The following is a 26830-nucleotide window of genomic DNA, read 5'->3' on the forward strand; positions in this document are numbered from 1 at the left end:
ATAGATAAACCTTTAAAAATAAAATAAAATAAGGAATAAACAGGAACACAGGAAGGGGAGAGGCACAGTGTGTCTGGGGTAGGGTCTATGAGCCACCCAAGTGTGGACCCCCTGCAAACAGCAGGAAAACAGAGAGAGAAGCTGCTTAGAGGTCAGAGCTCAGCAATGAAGCCTCTCAGGTTGAGTTTTCTCAACAAGTTCCTTGCTTCTTTTCCTAAAACATAAGTTAAAACCTGTAAAGAATATGAAAACACTGCCACCCAAATGCTCACGCTTCCTAAAATTTGTCTTGTACTTTCCCAGTTGTAGACCTCTACACCTGGGGTTCTGCTCCCTAAAATTTTCTTGCCTATGGGCGTGGAACGATGCCTGTCTGTCTTCTATCTTACACAAATAATACACAAATACAGACTTACAGAAAAATTCAACAATAGAAATATACAAAGCAAAAGGTGAGAGACCTTGCCCTTAATTCTACTTCCCATAGTAAACAGCTTGATATTATACACCCACTACTTTTTTAAGATGAATTTTTATATACATACAAATTTTAAAAATAGGCAGTTTAAGTTTCTTATTTTTTTGAGAGAACAAGAGCACACATGCAAGTGGTGGGGGGGCAGAGGTGAGGGAGAGAGAATCTTAAGCAAGCTCCGGGCCCAGGGCCAAGCCCGATGATGGGTTTGATCTCACAACCCTGAGATCATGACCTGAGCCGAAATCAAGAGTTGGATTAGTAACTGACCAAGGCACCCAGGTGCCCTGAGAGTTCAGGTTTCTTAATATAAATAATGAAATTTTAAATGTAAATATGATCACACTTGTATATGCTTACTTGAAATTGTACAGAATTGTTCTGAGATACATTAAAGGTTATTTTACATTTTGGTAGATTTTGCAAAATTGCCATACAAAACGCTTTATTAATTCTTGTTCCTTACACTTGTGACTGCCAATGCCCATCTTACATATGTTCTCTTTGACACCGGGTAACCTATTTTCAATTTTTGTCAATCTGTTGCAAGGGCAATATTTCATTAGTATTTGAATTTGCATTTCCATGGTACTTACGGACACTGAACATGATAGAACTTGATATGTTTACTGATCAGCTATATTTCTTCTCCTACGAATTACTTATTTATAAAAATAAATAAAACTTGCCTATTTATAAACTGTCCTTGCCTGGTTTTTCTTTACATATTTGTCTTTTGCTAATTGATTCATGGGAATTCTTTATTTATAATGGGTAGTAATCCTCTGTGGTGTGTGTTTTGCATGTGTATCTTTGTTACTTGCCTATCTTTCAATGTACCAAGTTTCTTAACACATATTGAGTCAAATGTTCTTTCTCCATCTCCCAAGAAAGTGTGAAAGTTTGTCTTAACCCAAATAGAGAAAGAAGGACACATTTGATTCTACATAAGAAAATATATGATCTATATTTCTTAATACATATTATATGAAATACATACTGTACATTTGTGTGCATAAAATACATACATGTATGCATCAAATATTCTCTACACATATGTATATACATCAAATACTGTTTCCAGTGTTTTTTTTTTAAATTTAGCTTTTGTTTCCTCACCCTAACAACCCACATAGTGGACATTATCTATTAATATCCCCATTTTACAAATAATAAAACCAAGGGACACATAAGTTAGGACTTAGCAGCCTGCCTCCTGAGTCCACACTCGTAGTCAGTACTTCATGTTGACTCTACAACAACGTCGTCTGTATATATCACAAAAGCAACAAAAATTAATAAAATGTGGGGTGCCTAGGAGGCTCGATGGGTTAAGCCTCTGCCTTTGGCTCAGGTCATAGTCTCAGGGTCCTGGGATTGAGCCCTGCATCAGGCTCTCTGCTCAACAGGAAGCCTGCTCTCCACCCCCCTTCTCTCTCTGCCTGTCTCTCTGCCTACTTGTGATCTCTCTCTCTGTCAGATAAATAAATAAAATATTTCCAAAAAAGTAATACAATGAGATAATGGCACAGAAACAGCTGCTATAGATCAAACAGATAACACAGAAAAATCTTTTAACAGAAAAGCTGAGGAACTAGAGAACACAAAGATTTCTCATAAATGATGTTGGAAAAACTGTTTGGCATTATTTTAAGTCAGTTTGAGCCCACTTTTCACATCATCCACCCAAATACAAACTAGAAGGAAAAAAAAATCCCTTAAAAGAGGATAACAGGTCTCTAAGGTAAGAAGAATCAAGGGGGAAAAAAGGACAATTTGGACTATGTGAAAATGTTAAATGGTTGCATTTTAAAAAATTCGTTTTGAAAAGGTGACCAGTAGGCTGGGAAAAATAACTGACAAAAGTATGCCAAATAAATCTTATCAAAAAGATATATAAATTAGCAAAAAAAAAAAAACATTAAAATCCTAACAGATGAGCAAAAGAGAAAATATAACTTATAAACCAATGTGAAAAAAAACATTCAACTTAATTATATTAAAAGAAATGCAAAATTACAAAAAGCTTCTGTTTTGTCTATTTTTTTAAAAGATTTTTAGTTATTTATTGGGGGCGCCTGGGTGGCTCAGTGGGTTAAGCCGCTGCCTTCGGCTCAGGTCATGGTCCCAGGGTCCTGGGATCGAGCCCCACATCGGGCTCTCTGCTCAGTGGGGAGCCTGCTTCCCCCCTCTCTCTGCCTGCCTCTCTGTCAACTTGTGATCTCTCTCTCTGTCAAATAAATAAAATCTTTAAAAAAAAAAAAGATTTTTAGTTATTTATTGACAGACAGAGATCACAAGTAGGCAGAGAGGCAGGCAGAGAGAGAGAGAGGGAAGCAGGTTCTCCACTGAGCAGAGTGCCCGATGTGGGGCTCAATCCCAGAACCCTGGGATCATGACCTGGGCCGAAGGCAGAGACTTAACCCACTGAGCCACCCAGGTGCCCCTGTTTTGTCTATTTTTTAAAATGATACTGTCCTTGGTGAAATGGATGAAATCAAAGGGGACCTCACACAGAGTGTTGATAGAGAGTAATTCAGCACTGTTAAAATAAATGTTCATGTCCCTTTTATCTAGTAATCCCATGTCTGAGAATCTACTCTACAGAAATGATCCAGAAACCTGGGGGAAATCATATGGACAATGTTACTGAAGTTTTTTTTTAAAGATTTTATTTTTAAGTAATCTCTGCACTCAACGTGAGGATTGAACTCACAACCCCAGGATCAAGAGTCACATGCTTTACTGACTGAGCCAGCCAGGGGCCCCTGAAATATCGTTTATAATAGGAAGAAAACAAACAGCAAAAAAAGGGAAAACAACCCAATTTTCAAGAACAGGGAATATTAAGTAATTTATGAAACAATCACTGACCAGAACATTATACATTATTAAAAATAATCGTGACACTAATAACTTTTTTTTAAAAAAACCCTACAATATAATATCCAGTTGTACAAGTAGAAAAAAATATAGAAATTTTAAGTTGTTTGAGGGTGTGGAATTGAGTCACTATTTTCCCTAATTTCTAAATTTACTGTGGATTTAGAAAGACCCAAGTCCCAATCCCAGCTGTGCCACTCCAATGAGTTATAAAAACCTTTCTATGCCTCGGTTTCCTTGCCTATAAAGTGAAAACCATAAATACAGCCACTTTGCAGGAATGTTTTGAGAATCAAATGAGATAACTTGAGTGCTGTGCCTATCACCTAACAAAAATGTTATTTTTGTCACATGGCAAAGTGTAAACGTGTTTACGTGGGGGGCGGGGGGACTGAAATGAGGAAGCTACTTCACACATAGTGTCTGTTTCCACTTGAAAGTTTAGTATGGTTAGTTTCGTGCTCTCCCTACTTTTGTGGGTTTCTTCTGCTTAGACAACAATTACTTGTAAACCCACTTGGCGAAGGGAAGATTAAAGGAAGTGAAACATCTACTCTCCACTAGAACCCTGTAAAGAAAGATACATCGTCTGTGGAGCCCAGTAGTAAAGGAACAAAACGGAGCCATATTAGTGAGTCCTGCAGCAGAAACAGGGAATGTGTGTCTTTTTTTTTCCTTTTGCAGTCTAACAAGGTGAGGAAAATCACATTGTTTGAGTAAACTTAAAACATCAACTTCCTTCATTACTGAGCTAAATATTTTGTCCTAATAAGACAGAGGAAAAGGGGAAAAACAAAAACAAATCCAAAAAAACCGAAAAACTTCATTTCCAGAAAAACAGAATGGTGAAGAGACATTTCAAAGTAGCCTGTGCCTTTGGCTGGGGTGAGGACGGGGCTGGGGGGTAAGGGAGGGTTAGTGCAAAATACTGTCTAAACAGAAACCGTATAATAAGTAACTTCCTAGAAAAGCCTCTATCTTTGTCACATCTTTGAAGTTCTGCCATCTAGGCCTCATGAGCACAATGTTTGGCCCAGATATTAAGCTCTGGGACATTATCAGGCCCTCTGCAAGATGGGAGGGCACACTCCACAGTGCTCACCTTCAAGGGCAGAGGGCTCTAGAACTTTTCGGGGGCCTAAGAACCAGTCAAGTGGGTGGTTCTCTGTCCCACACTTGCTGAAAAGAATGCACAGAAGCAGCCCTATTCACTTTGGTTGTGAAAACAGACCTCCATAGCACTAGTAATTAGTACCCACAGGGAGGATTTCTTTTCCCCCAGACTCTATATATTAAAGTCAGCATTAATGATCATTACTGTGCAAGATGAAAAAAGTAACAGGCAGGGGAAAAAAAGACTATTTTTTTCAAGATATCAAGAAGACGAGTTTTAAATTCATTTTTAGCCCCCCAAAAGCATGAATGTAGCATTCAATGATCTAGTCCATGAATCACATACACAAAAATGTATTAATCAGGCCTTAGTCATATCAGGGTTCACTGGGTATGTTAGACATTATACTTAAAGCAGAAGAACCTCTTCCCCCAGAGAGAGCTATTCTTCTAAGATTTTCCATCCCCATCTTAAATAATAACCAACTATGTACTTACTGCAAAGGCTCTGGCTTCTCGTGCCTCCAGGGAGCTGCTGACCTCAATCAGCAAGTCAGCCGCACTATTCTGGGGTTTGGTGCTGGCCGGGGAGGAAAACCACACTCAAGGGGCCCAGGCAGTGAGCATCTGAGCAAAGCTTCACTCAGGAAGCAGGCGGGCTCCAAGGCTTCTGACAGGCTCCCCCCACCCCACCCCTCCCTGCTCCCTCTCCCTCCCACCCTCCCTCCCTCCCTCTCTCTCTCTCTCTCTCTCTCACACACACACACACACACACACACTGCAAAATCACTTCTCTCCTACCGGATCCTGAATACTTAATTTGTACCTCTCTAAAACATAAGGATTTAAAAACATGGGCTGACTAGCATGTTGCTCTTTCAAACCTGAGATATCAAACAGAAGGGGAAAAAAAAAAGAAAAGGAAAAAAAAGCTAGTCTGCCTTCAAAGGTGAGTTTGCCTCGAAGCCTCAGGGCCCCTCACTTGCCATAACCTGTGGGCTGTGGCATGTTCTAGGTGGGATGGGGAAGTCAGGCTAGCTCGGGAAACCTTTCAAAGCAGGCAGTTCTTGTGAGCTGAGTGAAAACATTCTCAGAGATGAAGCACCTAAACCTCCAAGCCTCTGGTTGTTGGCTGAAATTCCCATTTTTTCATTCTAAATATTTTCATACCTAGTTTTGAATTCAGAGAATTCCAGAATTATGCGCACCCTCCTAAAACCTGAGGTCCACGTGTCCGGTTACTTTGGATGGTCTGCACACCCCAGTGATGATGAGCCGTGCCTGTAAAAACAGGGAAGGAATTCATGAAGGTAAACAAGCAACATGGGTCCTATCTGCCCTCCGCAAGAACTGTAGTCATCGGGGCTGAGCTTAGTCACTGCCACGAGGTGGAGGTTTATTGCGATTATACTGGATAATAAGGGTGAGATTTAGCCAAGTATCTCTTACACGGCACGGGGGCTTTACTTAGGAAACAGCATGAGTCTGCAGAGCCTTGGGGACACTGAGTCCCCCCTCATATGCAGACTTTGCCTTTTTTTTTTTTTTTTTAAGATTTTGTTTGTTTATTTGACAGACAGAGATCATAAGGAGGCAGAGAGGCTGGCAGAGAAAGGAGGAAGCAGACTCGCCGCGGAGCAGAGAGCCCGATGCAGGGCTCAATCCCAGGACCCTGGGATCATGACCCGAGCCGAAGGCAGAGGCTTCAATCCACTGAGCCACCCAGGCGCCCCAGACTTTGCCTTTCTAACAACAGATCACTAAGTAAGGGCTTGTGGCCATGCAGTTAAGAGCTGGCCTTCCCCTGTGGGTGCTGTTCTTACAAACGTGGCCCCATGCCACCCGGGCAAACACCTCTGCCTTTGGTGGCCTTCCCTCTTAAAGAAAGCAGGAGACAATGCATGGGACCTGCTCTCACTGGAGAATATACATCTTCCCAGGGCGGAGCAGGGGCAGGGGAATAAGGGGCGCTAACTCACCTGGGTGTCATCTCTCCCCTGCCCTAACCCCACCAACTCGCTTAAGCAAAAGAACAAATTTAGGGCGCCTGGGTGGCTCAGTGGGTTAAAGCCTCTGCCTTCGGCTCAGGTCATGATCCCAGGGTCCTGGGATCGAGTCCCGCATCGGGCTCTCTGCTCAGCAGGGAGCCTGCTTCCCTCTCTCTCCCTCTGCCTGTCTCTCTGCCTACTTGCGATCTCTGTCTTTCAAATAAATAAATAAAATCTTTAAAAAAAAAAAAAAAAGAACAAATTTATTGGCTTGACTAAATGGATAGTGTAAGGATGCATTCGAGACCGGGAGGTTCCAAAGTCATCAGGAACCTGTTTTCATCACCTTTCAGCTCTGTTTCCCCAAGTTCAATGCATTCAAACATGGTGCCTTGGGATGGGAAAGCCTTTTCCGGCAGCATTGCATGATTAGAAGCCTATGGCATTCGAGACCTCAGAAGACAGGTACTCCTCAGAGAAAAACCTCAGAGTGAGACCCTCTCCAGCCCCGTGATAAGGGAGAGGGACCTGGGTGACTGACAGCCCCACTAGTTATAAGAAGAGCAGTTCCCAAAAGCAAAAAAAAATGCTGGACTGGCAAAAAAATACAGGCTAGTGCGCTGGCTTAAGCCTGCCTTTCTTTCTTTCTCTCTTTCTTTTTTAAGATTTTATTTATTTATTTGACAGACAGAGATCACAAGTAGGCAGAGAGATGGTGGGGACAGGCTCCCCACTGAGCAGAGAGCCCGATGTGGGGCTTGATCCCAGGACCCTGGGATCATGAACTAAGCCAAAGGCAGAGGCTTAACCCACTGAGGTACCCAGACACCTCTGGCTTAAGGCTTTCATGTGACTGCATCTTACCAATCAGACCGTAAATCTATTACCAGAAGGACATACACAAAGTGTTCAGGGTGACTATTGTGTGTCATTTCTTTTTTAAATTCACACTGTATTTTCTAGATTTTCTAAAAATTAATAACAAATTACTAAATTGTATAATAACACAATACATCTAAATAAGTTACTGTATGCTAAACAAGTTCTGCTTATGAGTGAAAATATGTATAGAATATCTATGAATAAATCTGGTAAGAAAATTGCAATCACACCCCCACCCCCAAATCGATAACATTTTACTGAGTAACAGAATAGAGGACTGGATGAAAAAAACATAACAATATACCATGATATTGATTCTGCACAAAATAGTTATATAAATGTATTATAATTCCAATAAAAATTCTAACACGATTAAGAGTTATGAAAATGATGCCTTATAAAACTATCCTAAAATGTACCTGGTAGAGTAATTCTTCTCTATAGAAGATACAGAATAATTTATTCTTCTCTGTAGAAGAAAATTGTTGAAAAAAATATGAAAAGGGACTTGTACTGCCAGATATTAATAGAGACCAGAGAAGTAAAATAATTGCAGTGTTGTGGTTCAGGAATAGAAACATCGTAAATGGATCACAACAAATCCCCAAATAAGAATTAAGATAAAGATAGCATTACTAATCTGAGGATTAAAAAAAAAATGGATTGTCTTTAAAAATGGCATTGGGAAAACTGGCTAAACATTTAGAGAGAGAGAAAAAAAAGACTTTTACCTCATACCATGTATCCAAATGATTTCTGATAGAATAAAAATTTAAGTGAAGAAAAAGAAGAAGAAGAAGAAGCAGCATTATCAGAACTAGAAGGAAAGAGGTGGTTCAGTCATTAAGCGTCTGCCTTTAGCTCAGGTCATGATCTCCAGATTCTGGGATCGAGCCCCGCACTGCACTCCCTGCTCAATGGGAAGCCTTCTTATCCTCCAACTCCCCCTGCTTGTGTTCCCCCCCCCCTCTCTGTCAAATAAATAAATCTTTAAAAAAAAAAAAAAAGAACTAGAAGGAAAGAGAGGAGATTGTTTATCTGAACAAGGTGAGCAAGGCCTCTCTGAGCCCACACACAAAGGCAGAATACATAAAAAAAGACAGATTTGACTTTGAAAATAAAAAGCCTCCACAAATAATGAAAATCCTATAAATAAAACAAAGATGCCAATGGCAAAATGAGACAAACATCTCTGCACCTCTGGTTCAGTTATTCCATTTGTAGGAACATATCCTATGACAATAATCATGGATGAATGCAAAACTGTATGTGCAGAAGTTCTAAACTGATCCTTGATTGTAACAATGACAACAAAGGAAAGAATTGAAAGTCTAATTGGTTACATTATGGTTTATCCATGTAATTAAACACCATGCATCCATTACAAGTGTACTATATCAATATTCCCTACGACACAGATGTAAAAATCCTTAACAAAGCACCAACAAACCAAATTTAGCAACATATCTAAGGGATTACATACCATGACCAAGTGGGATTTACCCCAGGAATTCAAGGTTGGTCCAACATATGACAACCAATCAACATAATACACCATATTGATAGAATGAAGGACAAAACCACAGGATTTTTCCAATAGAGGCAGAAAAAGCATTTGACAAAATCTAATGCCCTTCCATAATAAAAATATTCCATAAACCAGGAATAAAAAGGAAATTCCTCAACCTGATAAAGGCCAACAATAAACACCACACTTAAGGGTGAAAATCAGAAAGTTTTCCTCTGACATCAGAAACAAGATAGAGATGTCTCTGCTCTCGCCACTTCTGGTCAACATTGTATTGGCGTCTTTAGCCAAGGAAATAAGGCAATAAAAAGAAAGGCATCCAGATGGGTAAGAAAAGTATAACTATCTCAATTATCTAATGATCTTCTATGTAGAACATCTCAAAAAATAACAAAACAGAGCTAATAAACTTATTCAGCAAGGTTGTAGGATACAAGGTCATTATATAAAAATAATTTTCAATTCTACATACTTGCAATGAACAATCCAAAATAATAACAAAGCAATTCTATTTACAATGACACCAAAAGGGAAGACATACTTAGTAATATATTTAACAAATTATGTGCACAGTTGTACATAAAAAACTATACAACATTGAAAAATGTTAAAGAAGTCTTAAATGGACTCTCATGTTCATGTATTGTAAGACTTAAGAGGACAATATTCCTCAAATTGATCTACAGATTCAATGCAATCCCTATCAAAATTCCAGTTTCTCTTTTTACAGAAATTGACAAGCTAATTCTATAGCTCATATGGAAATGCAAGGGACTCAGAATAATCAAAACAATCTTGAAAAGAAGAACAAAGCTGAAAGACTCTCACTTCCCAATTTTAAAACTTAATACAAAGCCACGGATTGCATGGAGCACTGTGTGTTCTAAATCTTTATTATTTTTTTAAAAAGGATTATTTATTTATTTGACAGCAAGAGACAACAGCGAGAGAGGGAACACAAGCAGGAGGAGTGGGAGAGGGAGAAGCAGGTTTCCCGCCCAGCAGGGAGCTTGATATGGGGCCTGATCCTAGGACCCCGGGACAATGACCTGAGCCGAAGGCAGATTGTTAATGACTGAGCCACCCAGGAGCCCCAAGGCACTGGGTGTTCTAAAACTTACTACAAAGCTATAGCAATCAACACTATTTGGTACTGACACAAGGACAGACATATGTAGATCTGTAAAATAGAACTGAGAGTCCAGAAATGAACCCATACTTTTAGGGAAGGTGATCTTTGACATGAGAGCCAAGACCATTCAATGGGGTAGGAGCAGTCTTTCCAACAAATGGTGCTGGCCAGCTAGATATTCATATTCAAAAAAATGAAACTAGACTATTTCATATTATATACAAAATTACCTCAAAGATGTAACAGCTGAAAACATCTTAGAAGAAAACGTTAAGTGTAAAACTTCATGACCTTGGATTTGTAATGTTTTCATAGAGATCTTAAACACAAGTAACAAACAAAAAATTATGTAAATTAGCCTTCCCAAAGATTAAAAACTCTTGTGCTGCAAAAGGCAGTGAAAAGATGACCCATATATAAAATAGAAGAAAATATCTATAAGTCATATATCTGATATATGGGTCTGTTCTCCAGAACATGTAAAGAACCCTTACAACTCAATAATAAAGGGGCAAGTAACTCAACTAACGAATGGGCAAAGGATTCAAATACATACATCTCCAAAGAGAACATAAAATATACAAATGGCCAGGGCGCCTGAGTGGCTCAGTGGTTAAAGCCTCTGCCTTCAGCTCAGGTCATGATCCCAGTGTCCTGGGATCAAGCCCCGCCTGGGGCTCTCTGCTCAGCGGGGAGCCTGCTTCCTCCTCTCTCTCTCTGCCTTCCTCTCTGCCTACTTGTGATTTCTGTCAAATAAATAAATAAAATCTTTTAAAAAATATACAAATGGCTGATAAACACATAAAAAATGTTCACCATCATTAGGCATTAGAGCTAGGCAAATCAAAGCCACATGAGATACCACTTCACACCTACCAGTAATGGGTACCGCAAAACAGATACTAACAAGCATTGCCAAGGCTATGGGAAATCGGAACCTTCATCCATTGTTTGTGGGACTGTAAAATGCTGTGACTACTGTGAAAAAACAGTTTGGCAGTCCCTCAAAAGGTTAATCACAGAGTTACCATTATGGCCCACAATTCTACTCCTTGCCCCTAAAAAACTGAAAATAAGAATTCAAACAGAAATCTGTACACAAATATTCATAACAGCACTATTTGTGATGGGCAAATGGTAGGGGGAAAAAAAACCCCAAATCCATCAACTAATAAATGGATAAAAACAATGTATATCTATACAACAAGATATTATTATCAGTAAAAAGGAATAAAGTAAAAAAAAAAAAAAGAAAGAAAGAAATGTTCATCCATGCTACAACGTAGATGAACCTTGAAAATCTTAAAAGCCAGATACAAAGAGCCACATACTGTATGATTACATTCATATGAAATTTCCAGAATAGGCAAATCCCTAAACATAGAAAGTAGATCAGTGGTTTCCATGGGATGAAGGGGGGGCATAAAGGGAGAGTGACGGCTAACAGTTCCAGGATTCTGGAGGGGGTGGTGGGGTGACAAGAGGTTCTGGAATTTGATAATGGTGACTGTTGCGCAAGTTTGCGAATATACAAGAAAACCACTGTACCTACACTTGAAAAGGTGAATTTTATAGTAAGTGAATACCTCAATTTCTAAAGTAATACTGTAAAATATCTGATGATACAGAATAATGATAACATAGTGGAAAATAGACTATAAATGGTGTGTATAGTAGGAGGCCATATTCACTCAGGTAAAAGAAAAAGAGACTTAAAGAAACTTTATATATTAAAAATGGCTATTCTTGGCACCCTTGTTGAAGATCAGTTGGCCATGGAGGCATGGATTTATGTCTTATTCTATTGGTTTATATGTCTGTCTTTATGCCAGTACCATACTATTTTAATTACTATAGCTTTGTAGTTTATTTTATTTTATTTTATTTTAAGATTATTTATTTATTTATTTATAGAACATGAGCGGGAAATAGGATGCCCTATCTTTGTTCTTCTTTCTCAGGACTGACTTGGCTATTCCTGTTTTCTTTGTGGTTCTATATGAACTTTAGATTTATTTTTTTTAATTTCTACAAAAAATACCACTGGGATTTTGATAGGGTTTGCAATAAATCTATAATGGGGAAAGGATAGTTTCTTCAACAAATGGTGTTGGGAAAACTAGATATCGACATCATAGGACAAAGCCAATGAGATTGGACCCTTATACCATACATCAAATCAACTCAAAATGGATTAAAGACTGAAACATAAGACCCCAAACTGTAACACCCCTAGGGGGAAAAAAAAAAAAACAGGGTAAAACCTTCGTGACATTGGTCTTGGTAATAATTTCATCCATATGACACCAAACCCACAGGCAACAAAAACAAAAATAAACCAGCAGAACCCTACCAAACTAAAAAGGTTTCTGCACACAGAGGAAAAATAATCAACGAAGTAAAAAAGCAACCTACAGAATGCGAGAAAATATCTGCAGAACATAAATCTGACAAGGGGTTAATCTCCAAAATATATAAGGAACTCTGACAATTCAATAGTAAAAAAACAAAACAAAACAAACCCCCCCAATACTTGATAAAAAGATGGGCTAAGGACTTGAACAGACATTTCTTCAAAGACATACAAATAGCCAACAGATTATGTGAACAAACGATCAACATCACTAATCGTCAGGGAAATGCAGATCAAAGTCACGGTGAGGTATCACCTCACACCTGCTGGGATCACTATCATAAAAAACAAAACAAAACCTGAAAGACAGCGTTGTTGAGGATGTGGAGCAGTTGGAACTCTTGTACATTACTGGTGAGAATACAAAATGGTGCAGCCGCTGTGGAACAGTGTATAGTACCAAGGGTCCTCAAAACATTAAAAGTAGAAAGGCCTCATGATCCAGCAATCCCACTTCTGGGTATTTATCCAAAAGAAATGAAACTAGGATCTCTGAGAGAGATTGGCACTCCTGTGTTTACTGTGGCACTATGAGTAAGAGTGAGGATATGGAAACAACCTGAATGTCCACTGACGGAAGGGGTAAAGATGTGATATATGCAGACAATGAAATACCATTCCGCTTTTAAAAAGAAGACGAGTCTGCAATATTTAAGAACCTGGCTGAACCTTGACAGCATGCTGCTGAGTGAAATCAAGGAGTCACAGAAAGCCAAAAACTGCAAGATCCCACTTACACGAGGTATCTAAAATCATCCAATTCATAAAATCAAAGAGTGGAATGGTGGTTGCCAGGGACTGGGGGAAAGGGCACATGGGGATTTACTAATCAATGAGCATAAAGTTTTAGCCAAGCAAGATGAATAAATTCTAGAGATCTGCTATCCAATAGTGGACCTATAGCCAACAATAATATATTATTGTACATTTAAAAATTTGCTAAGAGGATAGAGCTCAGGTTAAGTGTTCTTACCACAATAAAATAAAATTCAAAAGATAAAATATATTACTAAAAAAGAGACAGTTATCTCTAGTTGGTAATGTTAACTTCCCTTATGCTTTAAAGAGTCTTCTCCACTAATTGCGATGAATATGTAGGAGTTTTACAATTTAAAAAATACTGTTTAAGCATAAGAGCAATTATCTATCATGAGAGCATCAGACTCTCAATACTGATGACTTATACTGCAGAAAGTAAGTTCATTTGACCCAAGGAAGACTTTCTTAATTGCAGAAATAATTAAAGCCTGGATGAGACATCCTTTGCAGGGGCCATGAAATCTCTACTGTTGGATGGTCTAGAACAGGGTAAGACTGGCCTGCAGTGGCATGTCCTGTTGCTCATCTGCATGGAGGTTGGGCCATGTCCGGGTGGTCTAGATCCAAGAGCTGGATGGATGAATCCAGACCAGTGCTGAAGGAAACCTCTGTGTGGGCTGAGCTCCTGTGTGCCTCAGTGGGAAACCCGCCAGTTCTCCAAAGACCAGAATTTCCTAAACCTTAGCCAAAAATGGAAGCCTAAAAATGCTCTGTTTTGCTCTTGCAAAATAAATTTATCAACTCTAAAAATAACTAGGACAAAGCCAAAAGATGAAAGTGACTCTGAATGGGTTTCAAAGACATGTGTGTCAAATTTTTACAAAGACCGTCATGGTCAGATCCTTAAGACTCTTGGACCCAAGAGAATCTATTATGAGGCAGCATGAAAGGACACACGCCCAGGAGTGAAAATGGTGAAGATCTTATCTTCATGGGTCTCTAAGCTTCATCCAGTCAGCAAGAGATCCAGTCTTCATTACCGGAAAAGGATTATAAATATAAATTCTTTATCTGATGATTTCAGTAGGTCGTAACGAATATGTTAATCTACTAACTAAATACAATCTGGAACTTGACACATGCACGTAGTATAGAAATACATAGCCCTTCTTTGTAAATATCTATCAAGCCTGACCGTAAACTACTCATTTTAACAGGAACTTGACTTCTATGTTAACCTAACCATCTCTCTCGATGACTTTTTAATTTAGTTTTAAAGCATAACATTTCACTGTGAGAAATTACACAGAGAGAAGTAATTACAGAGGGAGGCACAGCATACTGGGCAAGTCGTGGTTAGGGAAGTTGGCCTTCTTCTGAGCTATGCAGCAAGGTTCATCACACCGTCCCCCAAGAAACATGAAGGGGAGGCTCTTTCTGCAAACGCATGGCTGGGGACAAGAAGTTTGTTGGCTTACAAGTTACCATACGCTGATACATTTTCTTTTTAAAAGGCCCTCCTGGAGTGCCTGATTAATTCACATGCCTGAATCCTGAGAGGTCTGGCAGCTAAGAGGTATGTCTGGCTCTGGAGAGGGACCCTCCCTGCTGTCCTCCGCACCCCCACCCCCGCCCCACCCCCACACTGACCACCTTCTGCGTGGTGTAGCACACCTGCCGCCCACACTTCGCTTCCCTCCCCAGTGGAGTGAGAATGCTGAGTGAGGCTGTGCATATGTTTGAATTTGTTTAATTAGCCAGGAATAGGAAAGCAGCAACTCTTTTGGTTTCCAAGCAGATGTGAAACTAATTTTGGGAAAGAACAAGAGCCCCAGAGAGTTTGAACAATGACTCAGCTTCAGTCCCTCACAATTCCCATCACACTTGGAGACATGCCCATCAGCGACGCTGCTGCCACCAGGATTCTGAATCTGAAAGAGGCCTTTCAGACCTCTGTTCTTCTGGTTGTCCCACTACCACATTCCCTCTGGCCCAGTGTGCTCCCCAGTCTCAGGTCCTTTCCCTCCCCTTCCAGACTCGTAGTCTTCCACCTCTCATTTGAACCCCAAGATCCTTCCACCATGCCCCTCACCAGTCTCCAGATGTCTTTACTAAGGCCCTGCTCAGGCAGCCACCAAATCAGGGATTGCCAAATCATACATTCTATGTTGCCGAACTGGGTCTCCCAGTGGAACTATAAAGACAGAACCTGGGGTGCCTGGGTGGACTCAGTGGCACCTGAGTCTCTGCCTTCAGCTCAGGTTGTGGTCCTGGGATAGAGCCCCGCATAGGGCTCTCTGCTCAGCAGGGAGCCTGCTTCCCTTCCTCTCTCTCTGCCTTCCTCTAGGCCTACTTGTGATCAGCCAGTCAAATTAACGAATAAAATCTTAAAAAAAAAAAAAATGAACCTGCCTGAGGCCATGTGGCCCTAGGTATCTCTGAGCAATTGATTTATGTAACTCTCACTGGCTTCCTGTTGAACCTTCCAAAAAAAAAAGCATTTATGTTTAAGACTATCTTGGTCAAGCCAAGAGGCTCAGTCGTTAGGCGTCTGCCTTCAGCTCAAGTCATGATCCCAGGGTCCTGGGATGGAGTCCCCCATAACATCTGGCTCCCTGCTCAGTGGTAAGCCTGCTTCTCCCTCTCCCACTCCTCCTGCTTGTGTTCTCTCCCCCCACCCCGTCAAATAAATAAAATCTTAAAAAAAAAAAAAAAAAGGATATCCTGGACAAATTTAATTCAGAAGGGGAGGGTCATTAGTTTGACTGGGAACATGGGTCAAGCCTTCTTCTCCAAGTCAGCCTTAGCATTAACAAAGCTGATCTCCAATCTCCATCAGTCTGATTCCTGTCTCATGTTTTGTTTGTTTTGGGTTTTTTTTTTTAGGATTTTATTTACTTATGAGAGAGACACAGAGAGAATGGTTGGAGGGACAGAGGGAGAGGGAGAAGCAGACTCCCCACTGAACAGAGAGTCAACGTGGGGCTCGATCCCAGGACCTTGAGACCAAGACCCGAGCCGAAGGCAGACACTTAACCCACTGAACCACCTGGAAAGCCCCCTGACTCATGTTTCTTTGCTGATTTTGAGCTATATTTGTGATGGTGTGGTGGGGAAGAATGATGTCAACAGTAATTTTCCAAACCCTGAGCAACCGCCTTTGATCTCTGGTCCCACCTTCCCTGGTATACAGAGCGGCCTTCCCTAAATCCACAGTAAGTGGAAAGAAGAAATGAATACAGAAAAAAGCAGCGGTTAATGAAACGAAAACATTTTTTAGAATGGTCTAGAAGATGAAAAAAACTGAAATTAAAAACAAGAGAAAGGATGTAATTACATGTATGGATTTGTAAATTAGGCGAAACAGATAATTTTCTAGGAAAACACAGATTACCAAAATTAACTCAAGAAGAAACAAGCAGTCACACAGAGAAAAGGCAAAGGATAAGAAATGGCAATTCACAAAAAGAAAAATACTAATAAAAATGTGAAAAGATGCTTAGTCTACCTCGTATCCAACAAACATGAACTAAATCCATGTAATGTTTTAAAGTCCATCTCATGGACTAATATATTTGAAAGGGATAAAAAGTGTTAGCAAAAATGTGGGAAATACGCACTTTCACACAATTGCGTGTATGGCTCCTGGAAGGCAGCTGGAGTGGAGATCGTAAAGAGGGCTTTCCATATTTTACTCTATTTCTATATTTGAATTTTTTAAGAATGTGTTTTTTGTTTTATACCTGAAATTTGAACAGTGGAATTCCTAAATCCATATGAATTCCACAAGAATTGATACCAAAGTATTTATTGTCTGTTTAAGATTGGAGAACAAAGTAATTTGAAATGAGGAGATAGATCGTAAAATAGTTTATGGATCTAAACATGGGTGTAGAAAAGGAGAAACAGAAAAATAAGCAACAAAGTGCAGACTGCATATGATACCAAAAACAGCACATGCAAAAACATGAGTTCCCTGAGGACAAAAACTCTGTTCTAGTCACAGCATATCCCTCTGCCCCTTACAGAGTGCCCAGAACGGAACACTTAGTAAATGTTTGCTGAATAAATGAAAGAAAAATGGAACTAAAGAATATCAGAAGGTACTCTGGGAATTTCAATTTCAAAAGAAGCAAATGAAACAATTCTGCTCACATATATTTCCCAAATTTTAAATGTAAAATTATTTTCACTGAAATCCTGTTATATTCTAAATGTAATCAGGAAGTTTGGAATTTAGAATTGCGCTGGTCATTTTTCTGCAGCTGACATTCAGTTAAAAGAATGTGGTCCATCTTGGTTAGTCTTGTTACTACCTTTTCACAATATATTGTCATCATACTCATGTGCTGGTATTTATAGTTGTTAAAATTCACAGTTTTGGGGGGCGCCTAGGTGGCTCAGTCAGTTGAGCATCTGCCTTTTGCTCAGGTCATGATCCTGGGTCTGGGGATCAAGCCCCAGGTAGGACTCCCTGCTTTGTGGGGAATCTGCTTCTCCCTCTGCCCTGTACTCTCTCTCTCTCTCTCAAATAAATGAATAAGATCTTTTTAAAAAAATTCACAATTTTCACCTTTTTCTACTTTGTAGCATTATATATGTTCAGGAAAATTAACATAGCAAAGTGGATCAATGAAATGTAAAAGACAGGTTGTGAGTGATATAAATATGACTCTTGGGGCACCTGGGTGGCTCAGTGTGTCAAGCTTCTGCCTTCAGCTCAGGTCATGATCTCGGAGTCCTGGGATCGAGCCCCGCATCGGGCTCTCTGCTTAGCAGGGAGCATGCTTCCCCCCACCTCTCTCTGCCTGTCTCTGTGCCTACTTGTGATCTCTCTGTGTCAAATAAACAAATAAAAATCTTTAAAAAAAAAGAAAAAAATATGACTCCTAACAACGGTAAGATCACTACTGAACAGAACTAAGATGCAAGGTGGAAAAATGCGTGTCGGGTAGGTCAAGCGGTATGCCACATAGGCACTTAAGAAAGGGGAGTGCAAATAGGAGGTACACCAGCAAAGGATGAAAAATTGGGAGTTTATTGGACCATTCACCCATTTGCTCCTAAGCTAGAGCATTTCACTGCTTTTATGAAGCTTCGGAAGGAGTGGCAGTAAACCACAAATGCCTTTCGCGTCACTTTCAATGTACAATGGCCTCTTTGGTAAACCAAACGAGCTCTGCCTCAAGGGCAAAATAATGTTTCTCAGTGCAAAACTGATGCATTTGTCACCAAAGGAAAAGAACAAAACTCCTGAGGCCTCGCTTAAAGTTGCCCTCTTCAGAGATAAAACACATTCAGACACACACTAATGAAATGTCTTCAGGATGAGTCCCAAAGTTAATATATGTGTATTTTGGTCAGCAAGAACACAGCTTGAGATATTAGCAAAATTCCTCCATCAAAAAATGCACCGAACCTCAAGGAATCCCAATGGCATGCCACGGGGAAGAGGAACTGTGAGCCTACATGTGGGCTGCCAGGTAATTTCAATTTACCATTGACTGGAACCTCTGTGGATGAATCAGTGCCTTTCATGTGTGAGGTTCATATTCAAGGGCCGAGGCATGCAGTGGAGAAGGAGCCCAGGGACCTGTTGTGTGGGCAGCCAGGAAGAAAAGAGCTGCTAAACAGAATAATTGCACTGGGTACCAATCTACCCCACGGCTGTTTTTCTCTAGAACGCTGATGATCTAAATAATCTGATCTTCATTTGGTACTGAAAAAAGGATAAACATTTTGAATCAAACCACAGTCACAGACAATCTGTCTTTTCAGTGTGCGGCAGGACAGGGAGTACCAGGGTTTGCTTTCCGCTCTGGAATTCACTGCCTGTTAAGGCGAAAGGCATTCACATGGATATCAGAAATGAGGAACAATATAAAACTATATCTTCCTGACACTGAGAAGGCCAAAAAAGGCAATTTTTAGGATCTCAAATGACTGGCTTCCATAGTATAGGTTAAAAATCTATATTTAGGGGCGCCTGGGTGGCTTAGTGGGTTAAAGCCTCTGCCTTCGGCTCAGGTCATGATCTCAGGGTCCTGGGATCGAACCCCGCATCGGGCTCTCTGCTCAGCGGGGAGCCCGTTTCCCTCTCACACTCTGCCTACTTGTGATCTCTCTGCCAAATAAATAAATAAAATCTTAAAAATAAAGAAAGAAATCGATATTTGGAACAGCCTGAATCCTAGCCAAAATATTGTGATTTCTTTTTTTTAACGCTGGAATGTTTTAGGATAGCCTGATAGGACCAAACTATAAGTAGCTAAGTCTTCACCAGTTCGACTTCCCCAGTGGTGGACAGTTTTCCTTACAAATTGAATAAATTTTTCATATATTATTGCATCCTTTGAAACTACACGGAAATGCTGCAAAGCAATATAAACAAGCATTTTGGGATGGTGAACTCCCTCCAGCATAAGAGACAGGAGATCAAGCTGGAAAGCAAGACAGGGAGCAAACCTCAAACCGCTTTACCTGCCTTTGCTGAGGTGTTTGGATGCAGTAACCCTTAGCTGGTGAGAACAATTTAAGTAAAGAAGCAAAATGACCAGGTTCACATTTCAGAAAGACTGCTCTGATGTCAGTGTGGAGGACAAATATAAGGGAGTATGAGTGGAGGCAAGGAACCTTCCAACAGGCAATTTAAACACCTTTGATGAGAAATAACCATCTAAGAGTATGACAGCAAAATTCAAAGGAGGTGGAATCAAGAAGATACTGCCATGGAAATAACAGGACTTGATCACCAGTTGGATCTGGGGGAGGAAGAAGGATTCTCCTGGTTTGGGCACAATTTGTTGAGATTGGGAAAACAGAAGGTTGGCCATGTGTACTGGTTATCTACCACTGTGCAACAAGTTACCCACAAAATTTAGCAGCTTAAAACAACTAATGTTTATTACCTCCCAGTTTCTGTGGGTCGGGAATCTAGAAGAGGTTCAGCTGGGTGGTTCTAGGTCAGGGTCTCTCATGAGGCTGCAGTCTGGATGTCAGCAGGGGCCGCATCATCTAAAGGCTTGACCAGGGCTGAAGTTGCACGGGGTTCACTCACATGCCTGGCAAGTAAGTGCTGGTGGTGGGCAGGAGATGTCAGTTCATTTCCCAGTGAACCCCTCTATAGAGCTGCTTAAATAACCTTCTGTTATAGTGCTTGGCTTCCCCCAGATCAAATGATCCAGGAAGGAGAGCTACGAGGAGGCCACAATGTCCCTAATGACCTTGAAGTCTCACACCATCACTTCTGCCTTATTTCACTTGCTAGAAAAGGTCTCTAGGCCTGCCCACGTCCAAGGACAGGGGAGAGTTAAACTCTGCCTCTTGAAAGGAAAAGTACAAAGAATGGGTGGATAAATCTTAAAATCATTACACCACATAAGTGGATAATGAATTAAATTCATGCTGTTGGAAATGCCCAAGACAATCAGCTGGAAGTGTCCAGCAGGTAGATGAACACACCCCTAGGTCATTGCTGAATTTAGCAAGAATAAAGTTTATAAAACGTCAGAGTTAGAAGCAAGGTCACAGAATTAAGGAGAAAATGAAAGATAAAGGAAGTAGGGTCAGGTTACTCCTGTAAATTTCACCTGGAAAGGAAGTCAACAGTTAGCAGTCAGAGTAGGGGATCTGGGTGAACAAAGGTAACATAGGTCTTGGTAAAATCCATTGTCCATTGACCTGGGCCAGCACAGGGACCTCTTGACTTGAGAGAGAAGTAAAAAGAAGAAAGAGTGGGTGCTATTTACTGTGGTCCTGTCTCTAGGGCAAATAGATAAGCAACTGTCTGTTAGGAATATTGAGGGGACGTCTGGAGGAACATATCTCAAACTGGTTTGATACTTAAGCCTCCCTACCTTCTCTTGTTGTAGGCAGACTCCGGCTACATCTCCCTAGCCTGTTGTAGTTTTGCCATTCTGACTTACTTACTTTCCCATTCCCAAACCTCACATAACCCGTACTTCTCCCTGGAAAGGCATTTGATCGGGTTGCCTATTGACAAAGAGTGACTTCAGCTTGTCCTCAGAATCTCTCCTATGGAAAGTACCCATCAATAGCACCAGTTATTATTAAATTATTATTATTAAATCTTGGGGCCCTGCCCTGCTCCCAGTCTGTGGCCTAGTCGGACCCCTGTCTTGACCTCTAGTAGTATGGATGAGATATTAAAATATCTTTGAATCATAGTCTGTTAAATTCCTCAGTGTGGAACAGACAAAACTGTGCTAGTGCTGGTGTTTCTGTATTAGAGCTCCATTTTAGTATCTAGATTCTTTCATGCATTACCTCTCAGTTCCACTAAAACTTGTTTTAATACAATGTTCAATACAAATGTAGTTCCTTTTCTGCTTTTTATGGCCTCCACAAAATTTGACCAACAGTAGATGAACATTAAACTATGGACAATTCATGGAAATGGATACACTGATACCAGCAAGTCCCTATTTTAGCAGTTACCATGGTGACAATGTGCACAAATGGCTATTTAAAAGTGCCAGTCTTTGAAACATCTTATTAGGCCCAAGGTATTAAAACTAATGAAATCGTGGAGAAATATCTTATTTTTGACATTTTAATGAAGAAGGTAGTTAAACTAGTAATACTTCAGCTACTATTTTGAAAGCAATGACGACAGGTCAAACACTTTTCTAGGATTTTTTGTTTAAGGTGTCACATTTAATTCTCAAAAAAGCCATGATGGGGCAGGTATTATTTTTTCTCCTCAGAGTAGTTGAGGAAACAGGGTTCAGGGAGGTTACGCAATTTGCTCAAGTTCACACAACTTGTACATAGAAATCCTGCGATTTGCACAGGAGCTCACCTAAGTCCAGGCTTCTTCCATTATCCCACATCACCCCTCTAACAATTGGCAACAAATTCTGAGTATAACTACCTTGGCCTCCTGCTGGATATTTCCCCCAAGCTCATACCGCCATGCTTTATTTTCTCCATTAATAACCGATCGCAACCTGAAATTTTCTTATTTATTGCCACTCTCTTCACTAAATTATGAACTCAACAAGAGCAGGTTGTCTCTTTTCTCACTGATTATCAGTACCTAGGATGTTATTTAGCATAGAGCCGGTAATCAATAAATATTTGTTGAATTAACAAATGAATAAAAAATTTCAAAGGAAGAAAAAGCATTACAACAAATGCTGATATAAACATACATTTTTTAAAAAGCATTTGACAAGTTTAAGACAGAATTTAAGTTATGATTGTTTTAAAGAAATACGCAAGTGCTTATTTGGGAAATACTGTGCTATATTTTTCCATGCACTATTTCAGTAAAGCATTTAGCAAACTTGCGAGATCATAAAAACAAAGATATGTTTCTATGTTTCTGAAATTGTGCCTAAAAAGTCCCTCTTTAGAAAGACAAATACCATATGATTTCACTCATATGCGGAATCTAAGAAACAATACAAATGAGCATAGGGGAAGGGAAGGAAAAATAAAACAAAAACAGAGAAGGAGCCAAACCATAAGAGACTCCTAACTATAGAGAACAAACTGAGGGTTACTGGAGGTGGAGGGACAGTTGTGTGGGGTGAGCTAAATGGTGATGGGTATTAAAGAGGGCACCTGAAATAATAATGCACTATATGTTAACTAACTTGAATTTAAATTTAAAAAAAAATGGGGCACCAGGGTGGCTCAGTGGGTTAAAACCTTTGCCTTCAGCTCAGGTCATGATCCCAGGGTCCTTGGATCGAGCCCTGCATCGGGCTCTCTGCTCAGCGGGGAGCCTGCCTCCCCCTTCTCTCTCTGCCTGCCTCTCTGCCTACTTGTGATCTCTCTGTCAAATAAACAAATAAAATCTTTAAAAAAATTTTTTTAAAGTCCTTATTTTTATCAGCAAAATCAATTCAAAGCACCTAAATAAATGTGGTTGGGTGTGGGGTCCACTTCAGATTCTTTCTCTCTCGCTCTGCCTCTCTCACCTTGCGTGCGCGCGCGCTCTCTCTCTCTAAGAAAAAAAAAGGAAAAGAAAAAGATGAATTTTCCTATACACAAAGGATACCTGTAAACCCCAGAAGAAAACCACCAATAACCCAAAACAAAAAGATATAAAAGTAATGAAAGGACACTTAATGTGTTCAACATCACTTTTAATAAAGGAAATGCAAATTAAAACTGTAAATGCATTTTACCTATCAGTATGACAAAAATTTAAAAACTTTGGCACACATCACCATGCTGGTGAGTGTATGAGAAAACTAGCACTCTCACTTTTTGCTAGTAGGATATATATCGATAATTTCTGTGGAGGGCAATATGGCGCTATTAAATTTAATAGCAGGGGAGCAGGGAACAGAGGCAGGGGGGAATTTTTTTTTTTTAACCTAGATCCTCTTTTGAACATGTTGAATTTTGTATATTGTTCTTTGTTATTTTATTGCAAAGTACAATTTTTAACTTGTATTCTTATAAAGGAAGCCATATGTACTTACTCTCCCCTTTAGGTAAAGCCAACATAGAGAAGGAAATTCCACGTATGAAGGAAGTAGAGAAAGTCCTCACTACCTGGGCAACAGATAGTCTGTCTTCCAGAGACAGGAATTCACTGAACAAAATTCAGAAAGGATTATAAGAATTGATACTTCTCTAGATCTTGAGTGAGTTACAGATTTCTCTAAATTGAGTGAGAGGTGGAAGCAAGAACTGTCCTCCCAAGGGTCCTGTTCCCCCCAAGGAAAGATAAGGGGCATCACGGAAAGGCTCATAAGACAACAGGAGGAGACGAAAAGGACACCATTAGAGGAAAATAGTCACACCATCATATGATGAACAAATGTTACATGAGGAAGAACAAGAAGTGAAGCCAAAATGTTGGAAAAGTCAGTGAAATAGAAGACTCACTTGCGAAAATGGAATAGAGAAAAACAAGGATGAAAGTGATTAGAAAGATGTTAAATATGGAAGATAGAGATGTGACATACAGACGATTACTATTTCTGAAGAACACAGAAAAATTAATGGTATGGAGGGAAAAATTAAGGATGCAGTGGAGGTAAACTTCCCTGAAATTAAGTAACTCAACCATGGAATGAAAAGCACTCATTGTATACATGGAAAAATCAGGAAGAGTGCAATCAAGACGGGATGTGTCACACTTTGTGTAAGCAAAGTTAACTGGTGCTCAAAGGCAAAGGAATAACCTGCCAACAATGAAACAGAAGCAGTAGATTACCCAGAAGAGGGACACAAGTTAGACTCTACAATCTCCTTCAGGCTTCTCTACGATATTAGATGACAAAAGACAAAAGAGCAATGCCAGTGGAGTGTTGAGTGAAAGAAGGGACTCACGAATTCTTTACCAAGTTAAAATGTCACTCATATTTAAAGGAAAAAAAACGTTATTATAAAACTGGAAGGAACTCAAAGAGTATAGCACTTGAGAGCCCTTTAGAAAAATACAGTCAGGGACGCCTGGGTGGCTCAGTTGGTTAAGCAGCTGCCTTCGGCTCGGGTCATGATCCCAGCGTCCTGGGATCGAGTCCCACATCGGGCTCCTTGTTCAGCAGGGAGCCTGCTTCTCCCTCTGCCTCTGTCTGCCTGTGCTCGCTCTCTCCCCCTCTCTCTGATAAATAAATAAAATCTTTAAAAAAAAAGAAAAGAAAAGTACAGTCATAATCCAGCCAATTAAAAGTTAAATATAAGGGCGCCTGGGTGGCTCAGTGGGTTAAGCCGCTGCCTTCGGCTCAGGTCATGATCTCAGGGTCCTGGGATCGAGTCCCGCATCGGGCTCTCTGCTCAGCAGGGAGCCTGCTTCCCTCTCTCCCTCTCTGCCTGCCTCTCTGACTACTGTGATCTCTCTGTCAAAATAAATAAATAAAATCTTTAAAAAAAAAAAAAGTTAAATATAAGCATGTGTTCATTAATGGAAAGTTCACTGCATGAAACCATGTTGGTTCCATCTAGCAACACAGTGTGCATGGTTTTCCTGTAATAAGTCAACTCACCTCCTCCTTCCATTTATGTCCCCCACAGTCCACTCTCAACATGGCAGATGCAGTGACCATGTAACACCTTCAGCAGAGCCCTCCAGTGGCTCCCCATCTTACACAGGGTGAAGTGCAGTCTGTGCACTGGTCTACGAGGCATGCCCACATGTCCTCCTGACTCCTGCAACCGTGTCCCCCGCCCTGCCCTGGAGTTCCCAGCATCCTCGCTGCCCCCAAACAATGGGCATGCTCCCCCTCAGGGTCTTTGCTCCAGCTGCTTCCTCCCCTCGGTATGATTTAACTAACTCCTTTTCTCACTTTGGGCTTTGCTCAAAAGTCATCTCTCGGTAGGACCCTCCATGACCACCCTATTTAAAATTCTAACCCATCCCCCCTGGGACCCTGGATCTCACTTATCCTATTTTGTTTTTATCTCCATAGTTCAGCATTTATTCTCTTCTAATATACAATTTCATTTACTCATTTATTAGGTGTATTGTTTGCTACTCTTAATTGTACATCCACTCCAGAGGCCAGAGATTTCGGTTTTTTGTTGTTGTTTTTTTTTTTTTTCCACTCATATAGTCCAAGCACTTAGAACAACACATGGTTTGGGATATTCCATATAAACAAAATTAGCAGTAGCACTGAATCAGTTAAGCAAAGAGCTATTTCTAAATATCATAAAGTCTATCAGGTGTAGCAACTTCTTTCTAGATATGCCTTGTGAGGCAAGGGAAACAAAAGCAAAAATAAACTATTACTACCTCAAAATCAAAAGCTTCTGCAGAGTGAAGGAAACAATCAACAAAACTAAAAGTCAGGCCATGGAATAGGAGAATATATTTATGAATGACATATCCAATAAAGGGTTAGTTTCCAAAATATGTAAAGAATTTATAAAACTCAACACCCAAAAACCAAATAACACAAAAAAATGTGCAGAAAACACGAATGGACATTTTTCCAAAGAAAACCTACCGATGGCCAATAGACACAGGAAGATACTTAACATAGCTGATCATAAGGAAAATGTAAATCAAAACTATAATGAGATATCACCTTACATCTATCTGAATGGCTATAAAATCAACAACACAAGAAACTACAGGTATTGGCAAGGATGTGGAGAAAAAGGAACCTTCTTGCATTGTTGGTGTGAATGCAAACTGGTGCAGCCACTATGGAAAATCATGGAGGCTTGCCAAAAAGTTAAAAATAGAATTACCCTACAATCCAGTAATTACACTACTAGATATTTACCCAAATACAAAAATACTAATTTAAAGGGATATGTGCACCCCAATGTTTATAGCAGCAGCATCTACAATAGTCAAATTATGACAGCCCACCTATCCATCAACTGATGAATGGATAAAAAAGTTGTTATATATGAATATTACTTGGCCATAAAGAAGAACGAAATCTTTTCATTTGCAAGGACATGGTTGGAGCACAATACTATGCTAAGCAAAATAAGTCAGGACAGGAAGACAAATGCCATGTGATTTCACTCATGTGAGATTTAAGAAACAAAACAAATAAGCAAAGGGGAAAAAAGAGAGGCAAGCCAAGAAACACTTTTTTTAAAAATTTTATTTATTTATTTGACAGACAGAGATCACAAGTAGGCAGAGAGGCAGGTAGAGAGAGAGAGAGGAGGAAGCAGGCTCCCTGCTGAGCAGAGAGCCCGATGTGGGGCTCGA

The 26830-nt window shown here is 40.1% G+C and overlaps 1 protein-coding gene across 10 annotated transcripts in view; it reads right to left on the reverse strand.

The window, feature by feature from the left end:
- The window catches only part of SPECC1 (sperm antigen with calponin homology and coiled-coil domains 1), a 280480-nt gene that overhangs the window by 215654 nt on the left and 37996 nt on the right, over positions 1-26830 (reverse strand). For 5 of the 10 annotated variants that reach the window (XR_014304589.1, XM_082705732.1, XM_082705725.1 and 2 more), the window contains exon 2: positions 5642-5752. The exons of 2 other annotated variants lie outside the window; for them this stretch is intronic. The gene's annotated coding sequence lies outside the window, so the exon portion shown is untranslated. Of the gene's footprint in view, positions 1-4969; positions 5144-5641; positions 5753-26830 lie in introns of those variants that run through there. 3 more of the 10 variants (XM_082705731.1, XM_082705729.1, XM_082705734.1) reach the window with 1 other exon arrangement.

This window comes from Mustela nivalis, assembly GCF_964662115.1.
Source record: "Mustela nivalis genome assembly, chromosome: 17".
Lineage (NCBI taxonomy): Eukaryota > Metazoa > Chordata > Mammalia > Carnivora > Mustelidae > Mustela > Mustela nivalis.